The sequence below is a fragment of the Ranitomeya imitator genome, chromosome 1, assembly GCF_032444005.1.
Source record: "Ranitomeya imitator isolate aRanImi1 chromosome 1, aRanImi1.pri, whole genome shotgun sequence".
Taxonomy (NCBI): Eukaryota; Metazoa; Chordata; class Amphibia; order Anura; family Dendrobatidae; genus Ranitomeya; species Ranitomeya imitator.
This window is the reverse complement of record NC_091282.1, coordinates 485,791,184-485,815,195: the sequence shown is the minus strand read 5'-3', so window position 1 is coordinate 485,815,195 and position 24,012 is coordinate 485,791,184.

Genomic DNA, 24,012 nt, shown 5'->3' with positions numbered 1-24,012 from the left:
ACATTTCTGTTTTTTCAGTCAATATGGGTTGCAGAGTGTACATTAATGATAAAAAAAGGAACTTTTTTGAATTTACCAAATGTCTGCAATGAAACAAAGAGTAAAAAATGTAAAGGAGTATGAATACTTTTCGTACCCACTGTAAAGCAGGGCTTCAGCCCTGCTCTATGTAGCAGATATGCTCACTTGCTATGAGTGCTGTCCGCTGGGTAGCGCTCATAGCTATCCAGTTATGACAACCACAGGAGTCACCTGCTGACCCCGAGTTGTGATGCCAACCCATTGGCAACCCGCAGTCATGTGACATGGGCGCAGATGGAAGGAGGTAATGACATGCTTCCTGCGCGTGCTGTTATGAAAGGTAATTCAGTACCACAATGGACATAGAGGTCAGCGCACATACAGTGACCTGGCAATAACCCAAAAAACAAGGACGAGCTCTGAGACGTGGGAACTCTGTTGACCGCAATCCCTAATCCTCTCAAACCACACTAAAGGCAGCCGTGGATTGCGCCCAACGCTCCCTATGCAACTCGGCACGGCCTGAGAAACTAGCTAGCCTGAAGATAGAAAATAAGCCTACCTTGCCTCAGAGAAATACCCCAAAGGAAAAGGCAGCCCCCACATATAATGACTGTGAGTTAAGATGAAAAGACAAACGTAGAGATGAAATAGAGCTTCCACCGCAGCAGAAGACCAATTGACCAAATCAGCACCTTTCTTGGTCAAATCGGTCAATGGTTTAGCAATACTAGAAAAATTGCAGATGAAGCGACGATAAAAATTAGCAAAGCCCAGGAACTTTTGCAGACTTTTCAGAGATGTCGGCTGAGTCCAATTATGGATGGCTTGGACCTTAATAGGGTCCATCTCGATAGTAGAAGGGGAAAAGATGAACCCCAAAAATGAAACCTTCTGAACACCAAAGAGACACTTTGATCCCTTCACAAACAAAGAATTAGCACGCAGGACCTGAAACACCGTTCTGACCTGCTTCACATGAGACTCCCAATCATCCGAGAAGATCAAAATGTCATCTAAGTACACAATCAGGAATTTATCCAGGTACTCTCGGAAGATGTCATGCATTAAGGACTGAAACACTGATGGAGCATTGGCAAGTCCGAATGGCATTACTAGATACTCAAAATGGCCCTCAGGCGTATTAAATGCAGTTTTCCACTCATCGCCTCGCTTAATACGCACAAGATTATACGCACCACGAAGATCTATCTTGGTGAACCAACTAGCCCCCTTAATCCGAGCAAACAAATCAGATAACAATGGCAAGGGGTACTGAAATTTAACCGTGATCTTATTTAGAAGGCGGTAATCTATACAAGGTCTCAGTGAACCATCCTTCTTGGCTACAAAAAAGAACCCTGCTCCTAATGGCGACGATGACGGGCGAATATGCCCCTTCTCCAAAGACTCCTTCACATAACTCCGCATAGCGGTGTGCTCAGGCACAGATAAATTAAACAGTCAACCTTTTGGGAATTTACTACCAGGAATCAAATCGATAGCACAATCACAATCCCTATGCGGAGGTAGGGTATCGGACTTGGGCTCATCAAATAAATCCCGGTAATCAGACAAGAACTCAGGAACCTCAGAAGGGGTGGATGACGAAATAGTCAGAAATGGGACATCACCATGTACCCCCTGACAACCCCAGCTGGACACAGACATGGATTTCCAATCTAATACTGGATTATGGACTTAGGAAACAGGAACACATGGGCTACTTGCACAGTGAACAAGTCTGTAGGATCATGTTCACACACCACCAAGAAACCTGAAGACACAAAAGAGAATAGTAAAACCAAAAACACTCAGTTTGAAAAAATGTTGCAGTAATCCGCAAGTGCTAGTAAAAGATGTAAAAAACAGGGTATTTGGTTGATACGTTTTTTGCAAAAAATGTATACTAAGCTGCTCTACCAATCTTCACGGTATACCCTTATCAGAGCAGTCCTAACTAATGTATGCAATCCCTATCTGATGTATTTAAAAACCTGATCATCTGTATATAACCTGTGTGAACAGGGTTCAGAGAGGAAAAATCCATGTGTGCATACAGGGTAGAACAGCTATTGTGCAGATAGCCCAAGAGGAGTGGTGGAACTCCCCAGTCTTGTAGACACAAGAGAACAATTATGGAAACAGGAACACATGGGCTACTTGCACAGTGAACAAGTCTGTAGGATCATGTTCACACACCACCAAGAAACCTGAAGACACAAAAGAGAATAGTAAAACCAAAAACACTCAGTTTGAAAAAATGTTGCAGTAATCCGCAAGTGCTAGTAAAAGATGTAAAAAACAGGGTATTTGGTTGATACGTTTTTTGCAAAAAATGTATACTAAGCTGCTCTACCAATCTTCACGGTATACCCTTATCAGAGCAGTCCTAACTAATGTATGCAATCCCTATCTGATGTATTTAAAAACCTGATCATCTGTATATAACCTGTGTGAACAGGGTTCAGAGAGGAAAAATCCATGTGTGCATACAGGGTAGAACAGCTATTGTGCAGATAGCCCAAGAGGAGTGGTGGAACTCCCCAGTCTTGTAGACACAAGAGAACAATTATGGAAACAGGAACACATGGGCTACTTGCACAGTGAACAAGTCTGTAGGATCATGTTCACACACCACCAAGAAACCTGAAGACACAAAAGAGAATAGTAAAACCAAAAACACTCAGTTTGAAAAAATGTTGCAGTAATCCGCAAGTGCTAGTAAAAGATGTAAAAAACAGGGTATTTGGTTGATACGTTTTTTGCAAAAAATGTATACTAAGCTGCTCTACCAATCTTCACGGTATACCCTTATCAGAGCAGTCCTAACTAATGTATGCAATCCCTATCTGATGTATTTAAAAACCTGATCATCTGTATATAACCTGTGTGAACAGGGTTCAGAGAGGAAAAATCCATGTGTGCATACAGGGTAGAACAGCTATTGTGCAGATAGCCCAAGAGGAGTGGTGGAACTCCCCAGTCTTGTAGACACAAGAGAACAATTATGGAAACAGGAACACATGGGCTACTTGCACAGTGAACAAGTCTGTAGGATCATGTTCACACACCACCAAGAAACCTGAAGACACAAAAGAGAATAGTAAAACCAAAAACACTCAGTTTGAAAAAATGTTGCAGTAATCCGCAAGTGCTAGTAAAAGATGTAAAAAACAGGGTATTTGGTTGATACGTTTTTTGCAAAAAATGTATACTAAGCTGCTCTACCAATCTTCACGGTATACCCTTATCAGAGCAGTCCTAACTAATGTATGCAATCCCTATCTGATGTATTTAAAAACCTGATCATCTGTATATAACCTGTGTGAACAGGGTTCAGAGAGGAAAAATCCATGTGTGCATACAGGGTAGAACAGCTATTGTGCAGATAGCCCAAGAGGAGTGGTGGAACTCCCCAGTCTTGTAGACACAAGAGAACAATTATGGAAACAGGAACACATGGGCTACTTGCACAGTGAACAAGTCTGTAGGATCATGTTCACACACCACCAAGAAACCTGAAGACACAAAAGAGAATAGTAAAACCAAAAACACTCAGTTTGAAAAAATGTTGCAGTAATCCGCAAGTGCTAGTAAAAGATGTAAAAAACAGGGTATTTGGTTGATACGTTTTTTGCAAAAAATGTATACTAAGCTGCTCTACCAATCTTCACGGTATACCCTTATCAGAGCAGTCCTAACTAATGTATGCAATCCCTATCTGATGTATTTAAAAACCTGATCATCTGTATATAACCTGTGTGAACAGGGTTCAGAGAGGAAAAATCCATGTGTGCATACAGGGTAGAACAGCTATTGTGCAGATAGCCCAAGAGGAGTGGTGGAACTCCCCAGTCTTGTAGACACAAGAGAACAATTATGGAAACAGGAACACATGGGCTACTTGCACAGTGAACAAGTCTGTAGGATCATGTTCACACACCACCAAGAAACCTGAAGACACAAAAGAGAATAGTAAAACCAAAAACACTCAGTTTGAAAAAATGTTGCAGTAATCCGCAAGTGCTAGTAAAAGATGTAAAAAACAGGGTATTTGGTTGATACGTTTTTTGCAAAAAATGTATACTAAGCTGCTCTACCAATCTTCACGGTATACCCTTATCAGAGCAGTCCTAACTAATGTATGCAATCCCTATCTGATGTATTTAAAAACCTGATCATCTGTATATAACCTGTGTGAACAGGGTTCAGAGAGGAAAAATCCATGTGTGCATACAGGGTAGAACAGCTATTGTGCAGATAGCCCAAGAGGAGTGGTGGAACTCCCCAGTCTTGTAGACACAAGAGAACAATTATGGAAACAGGAACACATGGGCTACTTGCACAGTGAACAAGTCTGTAGGATCATGTTCACACACCACCAAGAAACCTGAAGACACAAAAGAGAATAGTAAAACCAAAAACACTCAGTTTGAAAAAATGTTGCAGTAATCCGCAAGTGCTAGTAAAAGATGTAAAAAACAGGGTATTTGGTTGATACGTTTTTTGCAAAAAATGTATACTAAGCTGCTCTACCAATCTTCACGGTATACCCTTATCAGAGCAGTCCTAACTAATGTATGCAATCCCTATCTGATGTATTTAAAAACCTGATCATCTGTATATAACCTGTGTGAACATTAGTTAGGACTGCTCTGATAAGGGTATACCGTGAAGATTGGTAGAGCAGCTTAGTATACATTTTTTGCAAAAAACGTATCAACCAAATACCCTGTTTTTTACATCTTTTACTAGCACTTGCGGATTACTGCAACATTTTTTCAAACTGAGTGTTTTTGGTTTTACTATTCTCTTTTGTGTCTTCAGGTTTCTTGGTGGTGTGTGAACATGATCCTACAGACTTGTTCACTGTGCAAGTAGCCCATGTGTTCCTGTTTCCATAATTGTTCTCTTGTGTCTACAAGACTGGGGAGTTCCACCACTCCTCTTGGGCTATCTGCACAATAGCTGTTCTACCCTGTATGCACACATGGATTTTTCCTCTCTGAACCCTGTTCACACAGGTTATATACAGATGATCAGGTTTTTAAATACATCAGATAGGGATTGCATACATTAGTTAGGACTGCTCTGATAAGGGTATACCGTGAAGATTGGTAGAGCAGCTTAGTATACATTTTTTGCAAAAAACGTATCAACCAAATACCCTGTTTTTTACATCTTTTACTAGCACTTGCGGATTACTGCAACATTTTTTCAAACTGAGTGTTTTTGGTTTTACTATTCTCTTTTGTGTCTTCTGGATTATGGACTTGTAGCCATGGCAACCCCAACACGACCACATCATGCAGATTATGCAACACCAGAAAGCGAAAAACCTCCTGATGTGCAGGAGCCATGCACATGGTCAGCTGGGTCCAGTACTGAGGCTTATTCTTGGCCAAAGGCGTAGCATCAATTCCTCTCAATGGAATAGGACACTGCAAGGGCTCCAAGAAAAACCCACAACGCCTAGCATACTCCAAGTCCATCAAATTCAGAGCAGCGCCTGAGTCCACAAATGCCATGACAGAATACGATGAGAAAGAGCAGATCAAGGTAACGGACAGAAGAAATTTTGACTGTACCGTACCAATGGTGGCAGACCTAGCGAACCGCTTAGTGCGCTTAGGACAATCAGATATAGCATGAGTGGAATCACCACAGTAGAAACACAGCCCATTCAGACGTCTGTGTTCTTGCCGTTCAACTCTGGTCAAAGTCCTATCACACTGCATAGGCTCAGGTTTAAGCTCAGGTAATACCGCCAAATGGTGCACAGATTTACGCTCGCGCAAGCGTCGACCGATCTGAATGGCCAAAGACATAGACTCATTCAGACCAGCAGGCATAGGAAATCCCACCGTGACATCCTTAAGGGCTTCAGAGAGACCTTTTCTGAAAATAGCTGCGAGCGCACCTTCATTCCACTGAGTACGGACCACTTTCTAAATTTTTGACAATATACCTCTATTTCATCCTGACCCTGACACAGAGCTAGCAAATTCTTCTCTGCCTGATCCACAGAATTAGGCTCATCGTACAGCAATCCGAGCGCCAGGAAAAATGCATCGATATTACTTAATGCAGGATCTCCTGACGCAAGAGAAAATGCCCAGTCCTGAGGGTCGCCACGCAAAAAAGAAATAACGATCCTAACTTGTTGAACTGGGTCACCAGAGGAGCGAGGTTTCAAAGCCAGAAATAGTTTACAATTATTTTTGAAACTCAGAAATTTAGTTCTATCTCCAAAAAACAAATCAGGAATAGGAATTCTCGGTTCTAACATAGAATTCTGAACCACAAAGTCTTGAATAGTTTGTACTCTTGCCGTGAGCTGATCCACACATGAAGACAGACCTTTAATGTCCATTGCTACACCTGTGTCCTGAACCACCCAAATGTCTAGGGGAAAAAAAGGCAAAACACAGTGCAAAGAAAAAAAAATGGTCTCAGAACTTCTTTTTTCCCTCTATTGGGAATCATTAGTACTTAGGGCCTCCAGTACTGTTATGAAAGGTAATTCAGTACCACAATGGACATAGAGGTCAGCGCACATACAGTGACCTGGCAATAACCCAAAAAACAAGAACGAGCTCTGAGACGTGGGAACTCTGTTGACCGCAATTCCTAATCCTCTCAAACCACACTAAAAGCAGCCGTGGATTGCGCCTAACGCTCCCTATGCAACTCGGCACGGCCTGAGAAACTAGCTAGCCTGAAGATAGAAAATAAGCCTACCTTGCCTCAGAGAAATACCCCAAAGGAAAAGGCAGCCCCCACATATAATGACTGTGAGTTAAGATGAAAAGACAAACGTAGAGATGAAATAGATTTAGCAAAGTGAGGCCCAACTTTCTGAACAGAGCGAGGATAGGAAAGATAACTTTGCGGTCAACACAAAACCCTACAAAAACCACGCAAAGGGGGCAAAAAGACCCTCCGTACCGAACTAACGGCACGGAGGTACACCCTCTGCGTCCCAGAGCTTCCAGCAAGCAGTAAAAACAAATTGACAAGCTGGACAGAAAAAAACAGCAAACAAATAGCAAAGAGGAACTTAGCTATGCAGAGCAGCAGGCCACAGGAACGATCCAGGAGGAAACAGGTCCAATACTAGAACATTGACTGGAGGCCAGGATCAAAGCACTAGGTGGAGTTAAATAGAGCAGCACCTAACGACTTCACCGCATCACCTGAGGAAGGAAACTCAGAAGCCGCAGTACCACTTTCCTCCACCAACGGAAGCTCACAGCGAAAACCAGCCGAAGTACCACTTGTGACCACAGGAGGGAGCTCTGCCACAGAATTCACAACAGCGTGCATGCGAAATGGCGCTGTCAGAGTTTGACAGCAGCATTTAACATGTTAACAGCCGTGGGTAGATCGCGATTCCACTCGTGGCTGTTAGGGGCACATATCAGGTGATCAGATCAGCTATCATGTGCCGGAAAAGGTGCAGGCTCATCGCTGGAGCCCGCACCAAACAGGAGGAAATGTTCAATGACGGACTTTGTCTGTCATTGGACGTTAAGGGGTTAAAATTACTTCTTGGAGGCCTTTTAATGTTGTTTCCCACATGGTCTCCAGACTAATCTGTCACTATCATTGCATCCTAAACAAGAACAGAACTCATTGATAAAGAGGATGGACCTTCCTTGCAGACTTAATTGCATCTCATTTTCACCCTGATGGAGTTGAACTGTGGTGGCATAATGTCAATGTAATGCAGGATTTATAGCCCAAAGTTGTATTTATGCCTTATGATGGTTTGTGTGGACAATGTTTGATGCCTTAGGCTTGATATGTGACATATAATTTCACTTGCATTACAGAATGGATTCTGAGCTATTCTTTAAGCGTGATAAGACTATGTAGGCAAAGCTATGAAGAGGCCTTCAAATTGGAATGTCACACCAACACTAAGCCAGAGATTATGGTGTGGAATGGTACAATATGTTGTAGCCATTACAGGTATACAGTCGAGTGTTATTTTAATTTGGTCATTGAACCAGAGTTATGGCCATTTCTCAAAAGTGTCCCATGAGACCCTTTTCCGCATGACAAGGCCAGGCAGTGTGTTGTGTTTGCTGCTGTGAGGATCATGCATGGACTAAACATGCAAACCTGGCCTGCAGCATCAAAGGACTTACAGTATCTCCCATCAAGCACATCTGGGACATCATTGGTCAACAATAGCAAAACGATTGTGAGCTGCCATCAGCAAATCTTGATGATTTGCTTTCTGTATTCCACGTGGTAGAATAGACAAGCATTAATAAAATCATTGATCGCCAATGTGAGTAAGTGTGTGTTCTGCCAATAGGTCTTACAGTGTGGGGAATAAGTATTTGATCCCTTGCTGATTGTGTAAGTTTGCCCACTGAAAAAGACATGAACAGTCTATAATTTTAAGGACAGGTTAATTTTAACATTGAGATATAGAAAATCAAAAATAAAATCTAGAAAATCATATTGTGTAAATTATATACATTTAGTTGCATTTTGCAGTGAGAAATAAGTATTTGATCCCTACCGACCATTAAGAGTTCTGGGTCCTACAGACCAGCTAGACGCTCCTAATCAACTCGCTACCTGCATTAAAGACAGCTGTCTTACATGGTCACCTTTATAAAAGTCTCCTGTCCACAGACTCAATTAATCAGTCAGACTCTAACCTCTATAACATTGAAAAGACCAGAGAGCTTCATAAGGATGTCAGGGACAAGATCATAGACCTGCACAAAGCAGGAATGGGCTACAAAATCATAAGTAAGACGCTGGGTGAGAAGGAAACAACTGTTGGTGCTATAGTAAGAAAATGGAAGAAATACAAAATGACTGTCAATCGACCTTGATCTGGCACAACATGCAAAATCTCACTTCGTGGGGTATCCGTCATCATGATGAAGGTGAGAGATCAAGGCAACAGGGACCACAGTAACAAAGAAAACCATTGTCATCACATTACGCTGTAAAAGTTTAAAAACTCGCAGTGCCCGCAAGGTACCCCTGCTCAAGAAGGCACATGTCCAGGCCCTTCTGAAGTTTGCCAATGAACACCTGGATGATCCTGTGAGTGATTGGGAGAAGGTGTTATGGTCAAATGAGAAAAAAATGTAGGTCTTTGGCATTAACTCATTTCGCCATGTTTGGAGGAAGAGAAATACTGCCTATGACTCAAAGAACACTGTCCCCACTGTCAAGCGTGGAGGTAGAAACATTATGTTTTATGGGTGTTTCTCTGCTAAGGGCACAGCACTACTTCACTGCATCAACAGGAGAATGGATGGAGCCATGTACCGTTAAATCCTGAGTGACAACCTCCTTCCCTCAACCAGGACATTAAAAATGGGTCATGGCTGGGTCTTCCAGCTAGACAATGACCCAAAACATACAGCGAAGGCAACAAAGGAAGCACATTAAGGTCATGGAGTGGCCTAGCCAGTCTCCAGACCTTAATCCCATAGAAAACTTATGAAGGGAGTTGAAGCTCTAAATTGCCAAATGACAGCATCAAAATCTTAATGATTTAAAGATGATCTGTAAAGAGCAGTGCGCCAAAATTCCTCCTGATATGTGCGCCAACCTCATCAGCTACAAAAAAGTCTAACTGCTGTGCTAGCCAACAAGGGCTTTGCCACCAAGTATTAAGTCTTGTTTGCCAGAGGGATCAAATACTTATTTCTCATGGCAAAATGCAAATAAATTTATATAATTTATACAATGTGATTTTCTGGATTTTATTTTTGATATTCTATCTCTCAATGTTAAAATTAACCGACTATTAAAATTATAAACTGTTCATGTCTTTGTCAGTGGGCAAACTTACAAAATCAGCAAGGGATCAAATACGTATTTCCCCCACTGTGTGTGTGTATATATGTACACACAAGAGGTAGTCACCCAGAATGGTTTTCACTTCACAGGTGTGCCCTGTCAGGTTTAATAAGTGGGATCTCTTGCTATATATATATATACCTGTGAAGTGAAAACCATTCCGGGTGACTACCTCTTGAAGCTCATCAAGAAAATGCCAAGTCTAAGTCTAAGTGGCACTTCCGTCTGTCTGTCCCGGATATTCATAGACAAAAGGGCAGGGGAGGCCAGGAAGTATGCAGAGCGAGTCCCCGTCCACTCCGTACAGCCCCGGCCAGAAGCGCTGTAAAGGAAGCAGAGTCGGCCTGGACCATGGGCACTGTTGGGCCTATCGTGGCAAAAAGTCGGGGACTAAATTAGCAGCCAGCCAATACAGGCCCGGCCAGAAGTGCTGCAAAGGGGCCGGAGTCGCCGTGAGGAAAGCGGAGCCGCCCGGGACCATGGGCGCTGTTGGGCCTACTGCCGCCAAAAGCCGGGGACTAAATTTGTGGCCATGGTCAGTGATGACGGCCGCGGTTATTCATTACGGCTGCGACTGCAGGAAACAGCGCAGCACATGCGGCGGTGACAGCTGCGGACGGAAGGTGAGTATATACTCTGTGGCTGTGCTATATACTACATGGCTATGCAATATACTACTTGGCTGTTCAATATACTACGTGTCTGCTATATACTACATGGGCTGTGCTGTATAATACGTGGCTCTGTGCTGTATACTACGTGGCTGGGCAATATACTACGTGGGCTGTGTTATATACTATGTGGGCTGTGCTGTATACAATGTGACTCTGTGCTGTATATTATGTGGCTGAGCAATATACTATGCGGCTGGGCAATATACTATGCGGCTGTGCTACATACTATGTGGGCTGTACTGTGTACTACGTGGCTCTGTGCTGTATACTACGTGGCTGGGCAATATACTACGTGGGTTGTGCAATATACTATGTGGACATGCATATTCTAGAATACCCGATGCGTTAGAATCGGGCCATATATTTATATACAGTATATATTTGTATATATATACTATACAATGTATGTATGTATATATTTTAATATATTAGAACGAAGAAAATAGAGCGCACTCGCTGATCATATGGTGCAGGTATCTTTATTCAAAGACCCGTTGAAGCGCCAGCCAGGCGCAAAACGGCCGTCGTCCAAGCTTTGCCGCACTCTTTGTACAGCACCCCCGGTCGTGAAGATGTACAGCACAGCGTTTGAATAAAGATACCTGCACCATATGATCGGCGAGTGCGCTCTATTTTCTTCATTCTCATATCTTCACATGGACTTTCCTCCAACAGAGCTATGCACCCAGGATCAGAAATCTTGGCCCACAAGACACAGGTGAGCGGTTCCCACTTTGTTCCTCCTGGCAGTGGTGCTGTCTGGCTGTTCCTTTTGCACTAGCATTTTAATATATTATTATATTATGGGCTGAAATTTTCACATACCACCAGACCTGAGAACAGACAGGGTGGAGGTGTTGGTTTGCTCCTTTCATCACAATGTGCTTTCCAGGTCATCCCCCCGATTCCCTCACTCACATTTCCTTCCTTTGAAGTCCACGCCGTCAGACTCTTTAAGCCCTTATCATTGCGAGTGGTGGTTGTTTATCGCCCTCCAGGCTCCTCCCGCCAGTTTCTAGACCACTTTGCCACATGGCTTACTCACTTTCTATCCTGTGACATCCCACCCTCATCATGGGAGACTTTAGCATCCCCATCAATGATCCCCTCTCCCAATCTGCCTCTCATCTTCTTTCTCCAACTTCTTCATTCGGCCTCTCACAGTTTACTAATTCTGCTACGCATGAGGACGGGAACACTCTGGACCTGGTTTTCTCCCGTCCCGGATCGCTGCACGACTTTACTAACTCCCCTCTCCCGCTCTTGGTCCACAACCTTCTTTCCTTCTCTGTCAAGAATTGTCTCCTCACCCGGGACACCCCCACTTACCACACTTCATCAGAATACACGTACCATTAATACCCAGCAGCTTGTGGACAATCTCCACACATCTCTAGCCCCCATCTCCTCCCTCTCCTGTCCAGACTTAGCATTGTCACACTTCAGTAATACACTGAAGAATGCCCTAGATGAAGCAGCACCTTCTACATGCAGAAAGATCCGACACAGACAACGGCAACCCTGGCACACTATGCAAACACGCTTTCTTCAGTGTTGCTCAAGGTGTGCAGAGCGGTAGTGGAGAAAATCTCTCTTAGCAGAATACTTCATCCACTATCCTACCCTAATTCAAAATACCAAGGATTGTCTGTCTTCTGTCTCTAACATCATGTCCTCCCTCTACCTGAAACTAAATCTCTCCAAAAACGGAACTTCTTGTGTTTCTCCCTTTTACTAACCTCACTCTACCCAACATTGAAATAACCCTGGAGGGTTAAAGCATAACTCCTAAGCAACATGCCTTGGGGTTCATATTCGACACCGAACTTTACTTTACTCCCTATATCCGATCACTCACTCGCTCCTGTCACCTGCATCTTAAAAACATCTCCAGAATCCGACCTTTTCTCACTGTTGAAACTGCTAAGACTCTTACTGTCACTCTTATTCATTTCCGTCTGGACTACTGCAACTCTCTTCTGATCGGTCTCCCTCTTACCAAACTTTCTCCTCTCCAATCCATCTTAAATGCTGCAGCCAGAGTTATATTTCTGTCCAGCCACTTCACCGATGCCTCCATCTCGTGCCAGTCATTACACTGGCTACCCATTCGCTATAGGGTCCAGTTTAAACTCATCTCTCTCACCCACAAAGCTCTCCACAGTTCTGCACCGCCTTATATCTCCTCTCTCATCTCTGTCTATCACCCTACACGTGCCCTTCGTTCTACAAATGACCTAAGACTAACATCCCCTGTAATCCGAACCTCACACCTCCGTCTAATAATAATAATAATAATAATCTTTATTTATATAGCACCAACATATTCCGCAGTGCTTTACAGTTTAACAGTTTCAAACACAACAGTCATAAGTAACAACGTTAACAATACAATAATTAAAGCAAAATAAGACGACCCTGCTCGTGAGAGCTTACAATCTACAATGAGGTGGGGGAGATGCAAAGTACAGGTGTGTATTTACAATGATGTATTTACAATCATGGTCCAGCCATCTTCAGGGGGTGGGGGATAGAAGGAGATAGTGAATGGGCTACACACACACAAACATAACATGACTTTGATTACTGAATGTGATAGGCCGCTCTGAACAAATGTGTTTTGAGCGAGTGCCTAAAACTATGCAAATTGTGGATGGTCCTAATATCTTGGGGTAGAGCTTTCCAGAGGATTGGCGCAGCGCGGGAGAAGTCTTGGAGTCGGGAGTGGGAGGTATGGATTAGTGCAGAGGTTAGTCGAAAGTCATTTGCAGAGCGCAGCTGTCGGCTAGGCCGATAGACCGAACTGAGGGAGGAGATGTATGGGGGTGCCGCACTGTGGAGAGCTTTGTGGGTGAGTCTCCAATGCACTTCCCCAGACGATCAGACTGATACCTAGCCTCGACCTATTCAAGCATGCTTTGAAAACCCATCTCTTCAAACAAGCCTACCACATCAACTACTCAGTAAACTAACTTTGACATGTTCCCTCGTTCCAAATATTACTCTGAATCTGCACCCTACTATTCATCTGTCTCTACACCCTCCATGCACACGATAACTGCACTTGATACTTGACTATTGCACTTAATCACACGGGCTGATGACCGGATCATGCAGCTTTATATGAAGATCCCTATTTATTATAATTGCCAGACCTGAAATAACAAGCACTTTTCACCAATTGTGTCCCCCATTTCCTTGTACATTGTAAGCTTGCGAGCAGGGACATCACTCCTAATGTCACAGTTTAAATTGTCTTAACTTGTACCGAATTTATTGTTTGTACATGTCCCCGCTTAATTGTAAAGGTCTGCGGAATATGTTGGCGCTATATAAATAAAAAAATATTATTATTATTATTATTATTATTCTCGTAAATAAATATTATAAAAAAGAAACAATAAAAGTACACGTATTTGGTATCGCCACATCTGGAATGACCCAACCTATAAAACTGTCCCACTAGTTAACCCCTTTAGGGAACAAAAAAAAAAAAAGCAAAGCAAGAAACTATGCTTTATCATTATAGTGCAAACCAAAAAGTGGAATAAAACGCGATCAAAAAGACGAATGTAAATAAAAATGGTGCTGATGAAATCGTCATCTTGTTCCGCAAAAATAAAGTTGCCATACAGCTTCATCAGCTGAAAATAAAAAGTTATAGTTCTCAGTAGGGTTGAGCGACCTTCACTTTTATAGGATCGGGTCAGGTTTCACGAAACCCGACTTTTGGAAAAGTCGGGTCGAGTGAAATCGGCCGATCCTATAAAAAAGTCGGGGTCGGGGTCGGCCGAAACTCGAAACCCAATGCAGTGCATTGGGTTTCCATGGTTCCCAGGGTCTGAAGGAGCGGAAACTCTCCTTCAGGCCCTGGGATCCATATTTAAGTGTAAAATATAGAATTAAAATAAAAAATATCCTTATACTTACCCTCTGACGCGCCCTGGTACTAACCGGGAACCTTCCTTCCTTAGAATCAGCCTTCCAGGACCTTCGGTGACGTCACGGGTGACGTCGCGGCTTGTGATTGGCCGCGCGGCCGCCCATGTGACCGCTCGCGCGGCCAATCACAAGCCGCGACGTCACCCGCGACGTCACCGAAGGTCCTGGAAGGGCTGATTCTTAGGAAGGAAGGCTGTCGGAAGGAAGCAGGGCGCTTCCGAGGGTGAGTATATTCCTATTAGGAAGCCATCACATGACTCTGTTAGCCAAAATATGGAAAAAAAAATTATAGCTGTCTAAATACAGGGATGGAAAAACTTCTTCTTGCAATAAAAAGCGTTAGTGTGTGGCAGCAGCCAAACATAAAAACCCAATATAAATTTGGTATCGATGTAATTGCACCGACCTAAAGAATAAAGTCGCCATATCACATATACCGTGCAAGGAATGGCGCAAAAACTAAATAAAACCAATTCGTCCCCTGCTGTTAATTTTTTCATTCTACCTTCCAAAGATCACAGTAAGGCTCGAAGCATATTTATCGTGAGCTCTGCGCTGAGCATTTGCATCGGGATTTCCATGTCAATCTCTGAAATACGTTTTTCAGATGGAACCCCCAGCAGAAGATTCCCTATAATGAGGCAAATGGAGGCACTGTGGATGCTGTCTGACCTGTGATCTGGTGGTGTCCCTCTTTTTATTAGAAGAGCATTAAAGCGCGGTCAGCCACAGTTTTTTGCACCTCTGAAAAAAAAAAAGGACAACGCTGAACAGAGGCCAGATTGAGTTCATAGTAACTCTGCTGCCTCACTATAGCGAATGGATCCCTCTAGGGATTCATCTCAATTACGTCACTCGAAGATTTAAACGGAAAACCCAATGTGAGAGCTTAGCTTAGAGTGCTGGATAAATGTAATCCAAATTGTTATGTAAAATTTTCCCAACAAAAGCTTCAACTCAATCCACAAAAAAGCAAGCCCCCACTCATGTCCATCATCTGTTAATGGAAATATAGGGGGTTTCCACTTTACTGGTAGCACAAAAGCTCTGGAAAAGCAAAATGACCCTCACTCCCCAAAAGATATTCAGCAAATTCTGTGCTCCCAAATCAAAATCTGCCCCTTTCCCTGCTGAGCCCCAGTGTGCCTAATCCACATTTAGCATCCACATGTTTGGCATTTCTGTAGCTATGACAGCTCACCTAATTTACAGGGGTATGAGCTTTGCACAATGAACCAGCACTGCTTGTTTCTGGAAAACTCCCATGGAGACAAAATCATCATGAAACCAGTAGATAAACTCCCAAAGGGGTATAATATCCAAAATGGAGTCACTTGAGGGGGATTCTGCTCTTCGAGCACTTAGGGGCTCTGTATATGGAGTCCGCAAACTATTCTATTAAATTCTGTGCTCCAGAATGCCTCCTGTATTTGCCAATAGGGCTCTCTCCCATCTGAGTCTCGCTGTATAGCTAAGCAGTACTGTACACTCACATTTGAGGCATTCAACAGAAATTGTGGGACAAACTTTGGTCCAATTCTTACTCATCATCCCTTGTGCAAATGTAAAATCTGAGGCTAAAACAACATTTTTGTCTTAAAAATATAATTAATCTTTTCTTCATTGTCCAATGGTATAAAATTCTGTGACCCACCTGTGGTATCACTATGATCACTGCATCCCTAGATGAATTTATCGAGAGATGTAGTTTGTAAAATGGGGTCTCATGGGGTTTCTGTTGTTATGGCACCTCAAGGGCTTTGCCAATCTGACATGACATACTCAAACAAGTCCAGCAAAATGTAAACCCCAATATGCGCTTCTTTCCTTCTGAGCTCTTCCCTGTGCCTCAAAAGTAGTTTTTGACCACTAATGGGGTATTAGAGTATTCATGAGAAAGTGCAGAACAAATTGTATGGTGCAATTTCTCCTGTTACCCCTGTGAAAATGCTAAATTTGGGGCTAAAATAACATTTTTGTGGGAAAAATGTGATTTTTCTTCATTTTCACTGCTGTATGTTATATACTTCTGTGAAGCAGCTGGGGGTTCAAATTGCTCACCAAACATCTAGTTACATTCCTTGAGAGGTCAGTCTTCTAAAACGATGTCACTTGTGGAGATTTTCCACTGTTTAGGCACATCATGCCTCTTGAAATGAGACATGACACCAGCAGACCATTCCATCAAAGTCTGCATTCCAAAACTTAACTACTTCTTTTCTGAGGCCAGCCATGAGCCTAAACAGTTTTTTACCCCCACAAATGGGGTATCTGTGTAGTCAGGAGAAATTGTATAGTTACGATTGTGAAGATGCAAAATTTGGGCTAAAAATTATTTTTGTGGGGAAAATGTGATTTATTTATTTTCACGTCTCATTGTTATAAACTTCTGTGAAGCACCTGGAGGTTCAAAGTGCTGACCATACATCTAGATAAATTCAGTAAGAAGTCTTGTTTTCAAAATGGTGTCACTTGTGGGGGATTTTCAATGTTTAGGCACATCAGGGGCTCTCCCAACGAAACATGGCATCCGCTAATTAATCCAGCACAGGAGAGCCATTTGACTTTTTGAATGGAAAATTAGCTCCAATCGTTAGCGGACACCATGTTGCGTATGGAAAGTATGTAGTGTATGTCAGGTTGGTATGTGGTGTATTGTGTGTCAGGTTGGTGTGTGTGGTGTAGTATGCACCACACACCAACCTGACGTACACTATACCACACTACACGCCAACCTGACTACGTCAGGTTGGTGTGTGTGGTGTAGTGTATGTCAGGTTGGTGTGTGGTATAGTGTACGTCAGGTTGGTGTGTGTGGTGTAGTATGCACCACACACTCACCAACCTGACGTACACTATACCACACCACACGCCAACCTGACTATGTCAGGTTGGTGTGTGTGGTGTAGTGTACAGCTGGTTGGTGTGTGTGTGTGTGGTGTTGTGTATATTAGGCTGGTGTAGGTGAGTTCTGTATGGGAATGTCAGGATGTGTTTAGTCCACGGACGTGTGATGAATTCTGAAGCATTAATTCAAACACAGTCCAGGTTTGTCAGGACAGAAACGAGTTTCCCTTCTTATCCCCTTTTATAGCATTCCCGGCACCTTTTTTTTTGCTCTCCCCTCACAGGGAAAATGTTGCCCTGGTACCATATGGGAAACTTGAGTTCCAGGGGTGCTGGGGCCCGCTCCTTCCTTGTCTCCAAAGATTAGGGTCTTTAGCACCGCCTCCTGGAACTGAAGGAAGGTGTTATTGGTCTGGCCTGCACATCGTGATAGCATGTATGCGTTATACAGTGCCATTTGTATGATGTGCACAGCCAGTTTTTTATACCACACCTTTGACTTCTGCATGGCACTATAGGGCTGGAGGACTTGAACAGAAAGATCAACTCCCCCCATGTGTTTGTTGTACCCCAGGGCACAGTCCGATTTGTGGACCTGTGCTGGTGTACCTCGAACGGTGGTTGCCGTGGTGCTGGGACCATGGATTGTTGTCAAGAAAAAGACTTCCATTTTGTCTTTGAACTTGACCACAAGCATGTTGCCGCTACATTGGGCAAGGCTCTCACCTTTTGGGAGAGTCTGCTCAATTATCTACAAAGCGAGACCCCTATTGTTTCTGCGCACAGTACTGCAAGCTGCAGTAGCTCTGACAGATAGGGATTGAAATGGTGGGATGCTTGTATAAAAGTTATCAATGTACAGATGGTAACCTTTATCAAGCAGTGGGCGGACCAAATCCCACACTATTTTCCCACTCATTCCCAGAGCAGATGGACACTCTGGGAGCTGGATACTGCTGTCCTTTCCTTGGTGAACGCTAAAGCTGAGAGTGTACCCTGAGGTACTCTCAAACAGCTTATAAAGTTTTATCCCGTACCTCGCCCTTTTGCTGGGCAGGTACTGACGGAATTGAAGCCTCCCTTTGAAGCTGATGAGGGATTCATCCACACAAATCTCCCTTTGGGGAATGTACACTTAACCAAACTTATTGCTTAAGTATTCGATGACATGTCGAATTTTGAACAGTCTATCAAAATTCGGGTCATCGTCGGGAAGGATGTCTGTATTGTCCCTAAAATAGAGAAACTTATGAATCACCTCAAATCATTCGTGAATCATAACTGTGCCATATATTGGAGTTTGATATAAAATATCAATACTCCAGTATTGGCGAATTTTTGGTTTCTTCACAATCCCCATGTGAAGGACCAGTCCCCATTATTTGAATGGGACTCCAAGTAGAAAATGATGACATAGGATTTTTGGCAAAAAATTGCAGGGCATACAAGTTAGTTTGCTCCACCATAAGACTGACAATTGACTCTGAGAAATAGACTTTGAAAAAAGTCTCAGTATCAAGGGGCAGGGGGTGATCAGGGGGGCAGGGGTGATCGGGGTGATCACTGGGGCGGGGGGTGATCACTGGGGGGCAGGAGAGGGCTGTAACGTGCGGGTGGCTGAGGAGATGCAGCAGCAGCAGATGGAGGCAGAGCTGGAACCAGCAGCAAGGGGGAGTGATCAGGGGGGCAGGGGGTGATCATGGGGCAGGGGGTGGTTGTGGTGATCACTGGGGTGGGGGGTGATCACCGGGGGCAGGAGGGGGCTGTCAGGTGCGGGGAGGCTGAAGAGATGCAGCAGCAGATGGAGGCAGAGATGGAACCAGCAGCAGGGGGCAGGAGGTGATCAGGGGAGCAGGTGGTGATCAGGGGAGTAGGGGGATCAGGGTGATCAGTGGGGGCAGGAGGGGGCTGTCAGGCGCTGGGGGACTGAAGCAATGCAGCAGCAGCTGATGGAGGGGTGATCGGGGGGAGGGTGATCAGTGGGGCAGGGAGCGGAGGTTGGGGGGAGGGAACAGTAGTGGAATCGGACAGCAGAGGGGAGTACCGGATTGCAGCAGGCGGAGGCGACAATCGCTGTTAGTTTTTGGCAGGGCACCTCATTCTCCAGCTTCCACGGACTGAATGAGGCTGGAGAACACGGCCATACTTTGGATCATCTGGAGTGATCGTAGCCCTGGGGGGCAAAGAGACCCCCCTGGGGTCAAGTACAGGTCCCCTGTACCTGCTGGTCGGGTGACATTTCAGTGACCCCGGTCACCTGACCTGCAGGAACGCTATCCCACTATGACTCCACCTAGGCATCACAGTTCGGATTGGCATCGACTTTCATGATGCCTACGTGGCGTCACAGGTTGGGAAGGGGTTAAAGTGCATATGCAGAAGCTGGAAAAAGAGAAAATTGCAGAAAAGTGGATAAACAGAAATGGTGAATCAGGGCCTAAGTCTGAACTGGTGTTCATTCCAAAACTTATCTAAGTATAAGCATTATACATTAAATAGAAGAATCACATTTTCTGTAAAAGGTGTTTGTATTGTCGCATACTTTAGTTTGTTTAAAGGAAAAATGTAACCAGGAAAAAAGCTATAACCTGCAGAGTTGAGGTTAATCTGCCGGGGCAATAAAGTTTATTTTCTCCCTGCAGCGTTTGATTAATACTGCTTGAAGAAAATCTACTGTATTTCCCCTGGCAGCAAGGGGGTGCCATGCTCTGACGGTCTTCTGTAAGGAAGGATGACCTCAAACGGTCTTTGGAACTGGGACCCTAACTATCCCTGTCCCGGGTAGAGAAGGTAAAGAGGCCCGAGTTTCTGACCTTACAATGCTCTTGTTAACCCCTCATCTGTCCCCTCCCCCACAGCATGAGGCCTGGGACAGGATTGTGAGGTAAACAAGACACAAATACAAAACTGTTATAACAGAAAGCAACAAACATACAAACACTCAAAGGTAAAGAGGTATATAGGGAAGGATAGGAATGTACCAACCAAATGGGAATAGGACAATGAGAAAAGCAGACACCCAAAAACAGTATTCAACAATCTCCAGTAGCAACAGCAGTCTTCTATTCAGCACAGTGTCTCCAAGGAGCTATAAAGCAAAGCTTTCATTAGCAAGACAGACAGCGAGAGGATAGCCAGAATTTATGGGGAGAGGTAATGATCAGATCAGAAGCAGCTGAAAATGGAGTTGGAAGTTTCTAACCAGCACAGATAGGGTTGAGAACATTTTCAGCACCAAAAAAAATCAAATCCATTTAATATGGGACACAAACACACAGGCTAAATGGATGATTTGTGATTTACAATATGTAGTGATCTTCTCACCCCAAATCTCCTAGGTGGAAGTGACACACACATGACAGTGGGCGACGCCAGCGCTAGTTCAGTCACCGCTCTGAGTATACTGAGCAGCGACTATAACCAAGCCCCCAACCCTGACTGACAGCAGGCCCCAATGGGAGCGTCAGGGCCAGAGGTGTGGTTACTGCTATACTCTGAAACCGGGATTTTGCCGGGGAGATAAGTTTCATTTTCACCCTGCAGCAATTGGCTCAATGCTATTAACCTGCAGATTAACCTCAGGTTAATAGCAATTTTTTTCTGGTGACAGGTTCCCTTTAATGGGCTGTGTATTATTACTATATGCAAAATATTGACTGAACATGAGCTGAATGAACCATCTTAGCACCACAAGCTGTGTACTTATTGTCAGTTTGACCTGAGTTCATACATTGAAACCACTATTATTTGTTGTCTTGCAACTGCCACTATGCTCTAGCCTCATAGGAGAAAAAGAAATATCGCTTGTTGGCTGATTTATTATTAAATTTCTGTTTTGTTTAGTTTTGGTGTTTCTGTGTGTTTTTTTTCCTGTTTGCACTGTGTTCATCATTCCGTTTGTTTTGTTTTTTAAGTTTATTTTATATGTGCTTGCCTACTTTAAAAAAAACAAACCAAAAAAAACTGCAAATGTACTCCAGTCTATTCCAATGATTTTATGTAAGCAAAAAGTTTTTGAACAGTTTTTATACCTTTTTGAGAGATGTTTAACTTTTTGCACTAGCAAATCGCAACAAGAAAAGAGGGAAAAAAATATTGTTTATGAATTTTTGCAAAAATCATGAACCACAAGCAACATTTTAAAGAATATACCATGAGACAAGAAACGTGATTTAAAAAAAAAGCTGCATATGATGAATTGAGTCCTATGTGTCGGCATATGTGGACAGGTCTACCTTTTTTTTTTTTTTTAAATAAAAACACTTGAAGGCAACTGACAGCCTGGCTTCCAAGATTTGCAGTATTCTTGAACAGTTCCTATGTTTTTTCATATTGCTTTGTATTGTTTCACTTCAATAGCTTTGAGTGTCTTACATTTTCACATAAATTAATTTCTAAAAGAATGTTCATGCTGCAATTTTTTTTCGGCATCTTTCCAAAATAGCAGTAAAAATGCATAGTTTTTGTTCTTTAAAAAAAAAAATAGGAAGAAGAATATGGTGAATTTACTGCAACTATGGAAAATCGAGGTAAAAAAAAAAACTGTGTGATTGAATCGTGTGAGCACACCCTGGCAGCGCCAAGTGCTTCTTGTCTTCTAGACTTTTGTTCTAGACATCAAGGTAATTCTAGAATAAAATTATCAAATGATCAATTCAATAGTATTTCTTGGAAGGAAGGTACTTGGTTAAACTTTCACATAATCGCCAAGGTGTGCCCTCTAAGTGGTAGGTAATCACACATGAGGAATGATCATGGTGGAAGGTCAAATGACCTGCCTGGCTCTGTGATGTTGACGGTGACTTTTGTATTGTTGGTCATACACCTGTTATTGTAAATTATTTTTTGTGCTTTGGCATAGATTGGATGATTATTTTTTATATGTATTTAGAGCACTGTACATGTTGGCAACTCAGTATGAGGGATAAGAATCTGTCACCCATTACAATAATGACAAGTGGGAAGTATTGACCATAATTACAATAATCATCTCTGATGTCAGCAGCATACCGGGTGGCCATGTAACAAGTCATGAATTACCATTTAAAAGCATTGCATTGTTTTCAATTTGTAAATCTGCCTGCGAGAACTCCGCAGAATGAGGTAGCTCTTGTAGTGTGCTCACATTCTGACTGGAACAGGCTGTGGTCCCATCTGCATACATACGGCATCAGTCCAGTTCTAAATTCTTTCAAAATTATACATTTTATTTACTTTTTTTTCAAGCTGGTCTTAGAGATATTATTACACTGAAAAAGTATTTGGTCCAAAGAGCGATGAACTATTTCAGTATAAAATGTGAGGAACCTCATTATATTTCTAATATTATGGGAAATTATTTTATCTCTTAAAAGCCATGTGTTGAAAATGTAGATTTCATTTTTTTCCCCAAAGTGGTTTAGGAAGTGAGAATTACCGTAGAAGACACTGTAAGATGTAAGATTCACCGGACCATAATAGAAATAGAAAATAGGGCAAAAAAATTTAAATAAAATCATGGTGCATCTTATAGTGTGTTTTAACAGTAGCTTACCAGAGAAAGGGGGTCACAGGAGGCAGCGTTGCTACTTCAGGAAGCAAGCGGCAGGAGTGGGTTGCTGCTGGTGGTCCTGGACTGCGAGGGGGGGCCATCCAGGCGGTCCTGTGCTTTCGTTAGATGTCGACGCTGGTGAGAGGAGCCACTTTCCAACCAGAGGTGGGCTTCAGGAAAATGGCAACCATTTTCCTAATGCCCACAACAGGGATATCAATGGGAAGGGATCTCACCAGCACCAACATCTTACGAAAGCCCAGGGCCCACAGCATCGCCTCACTACTGCCCTTACCAGCCTCCTGAAGCAGCAAACCTGCCTTCTGGAACACTGCTCCACTGCAGCCGTCCCCCACCGATAAGCTATTTTCGCATTATAAGACGCACCCCTATGTTCCTCACACCTTTGGGGGAAACAAAGTGCATCTTATAATCTAAAAAATATGGTATTTCTTATTGGCCACTAAGGAGTTTCCTTTTCACACCACATTTTTTGACAGCTGATATCTTCCATGTAAGGACCGAGCAGCATGATAAATATTTAAATCAATAGCTCTTATAATATTTTATATTATTTTCTGCTAGATGTCAATGCAGCAGTGACAAGCAGCTACAATCATTAGTTGTGGCTAAGCATTGAGTCACTACAACATTATATAATATGTCAGCAATTTACAGCATTCTTTTCATTTCAGGTGAAGTTTCACAATAAGCTGCCATGTGGGTATATGAGAAAATAAGTGAGTAAATGTAGGGCATACTAGCACCAGAACTGCTCTAGCAGTTTACCTCACCATTTTAGTTTTAGAGCTTCAGTCACCTTATACGACATCCTAACAAGTCTTTTGGACAAGGGTTGTCTTCACAACCCTTTAAAATTTGATTTTGGCATGGATCATCTTAGAGAATATGTTCAAAGCCACCTATAAGATCAATGCCCATGTTGCCTTAGACTAATATTAGCTTTATTCTGAAAATAATATAGAATCGTTAACCAGTAACAATGGAGCAGGTTTTTTTTTTTGCTTTTTCAATGCTGCATTCCAAGAGCCTTAAGATTTTTTTATTGTTCCATCAACATAATTACAGTACATACTTGTTTGATGCAAAATAGTTGGCACAGTTTTGAGCCAATTTTTATTTTTGTCAGAGTGG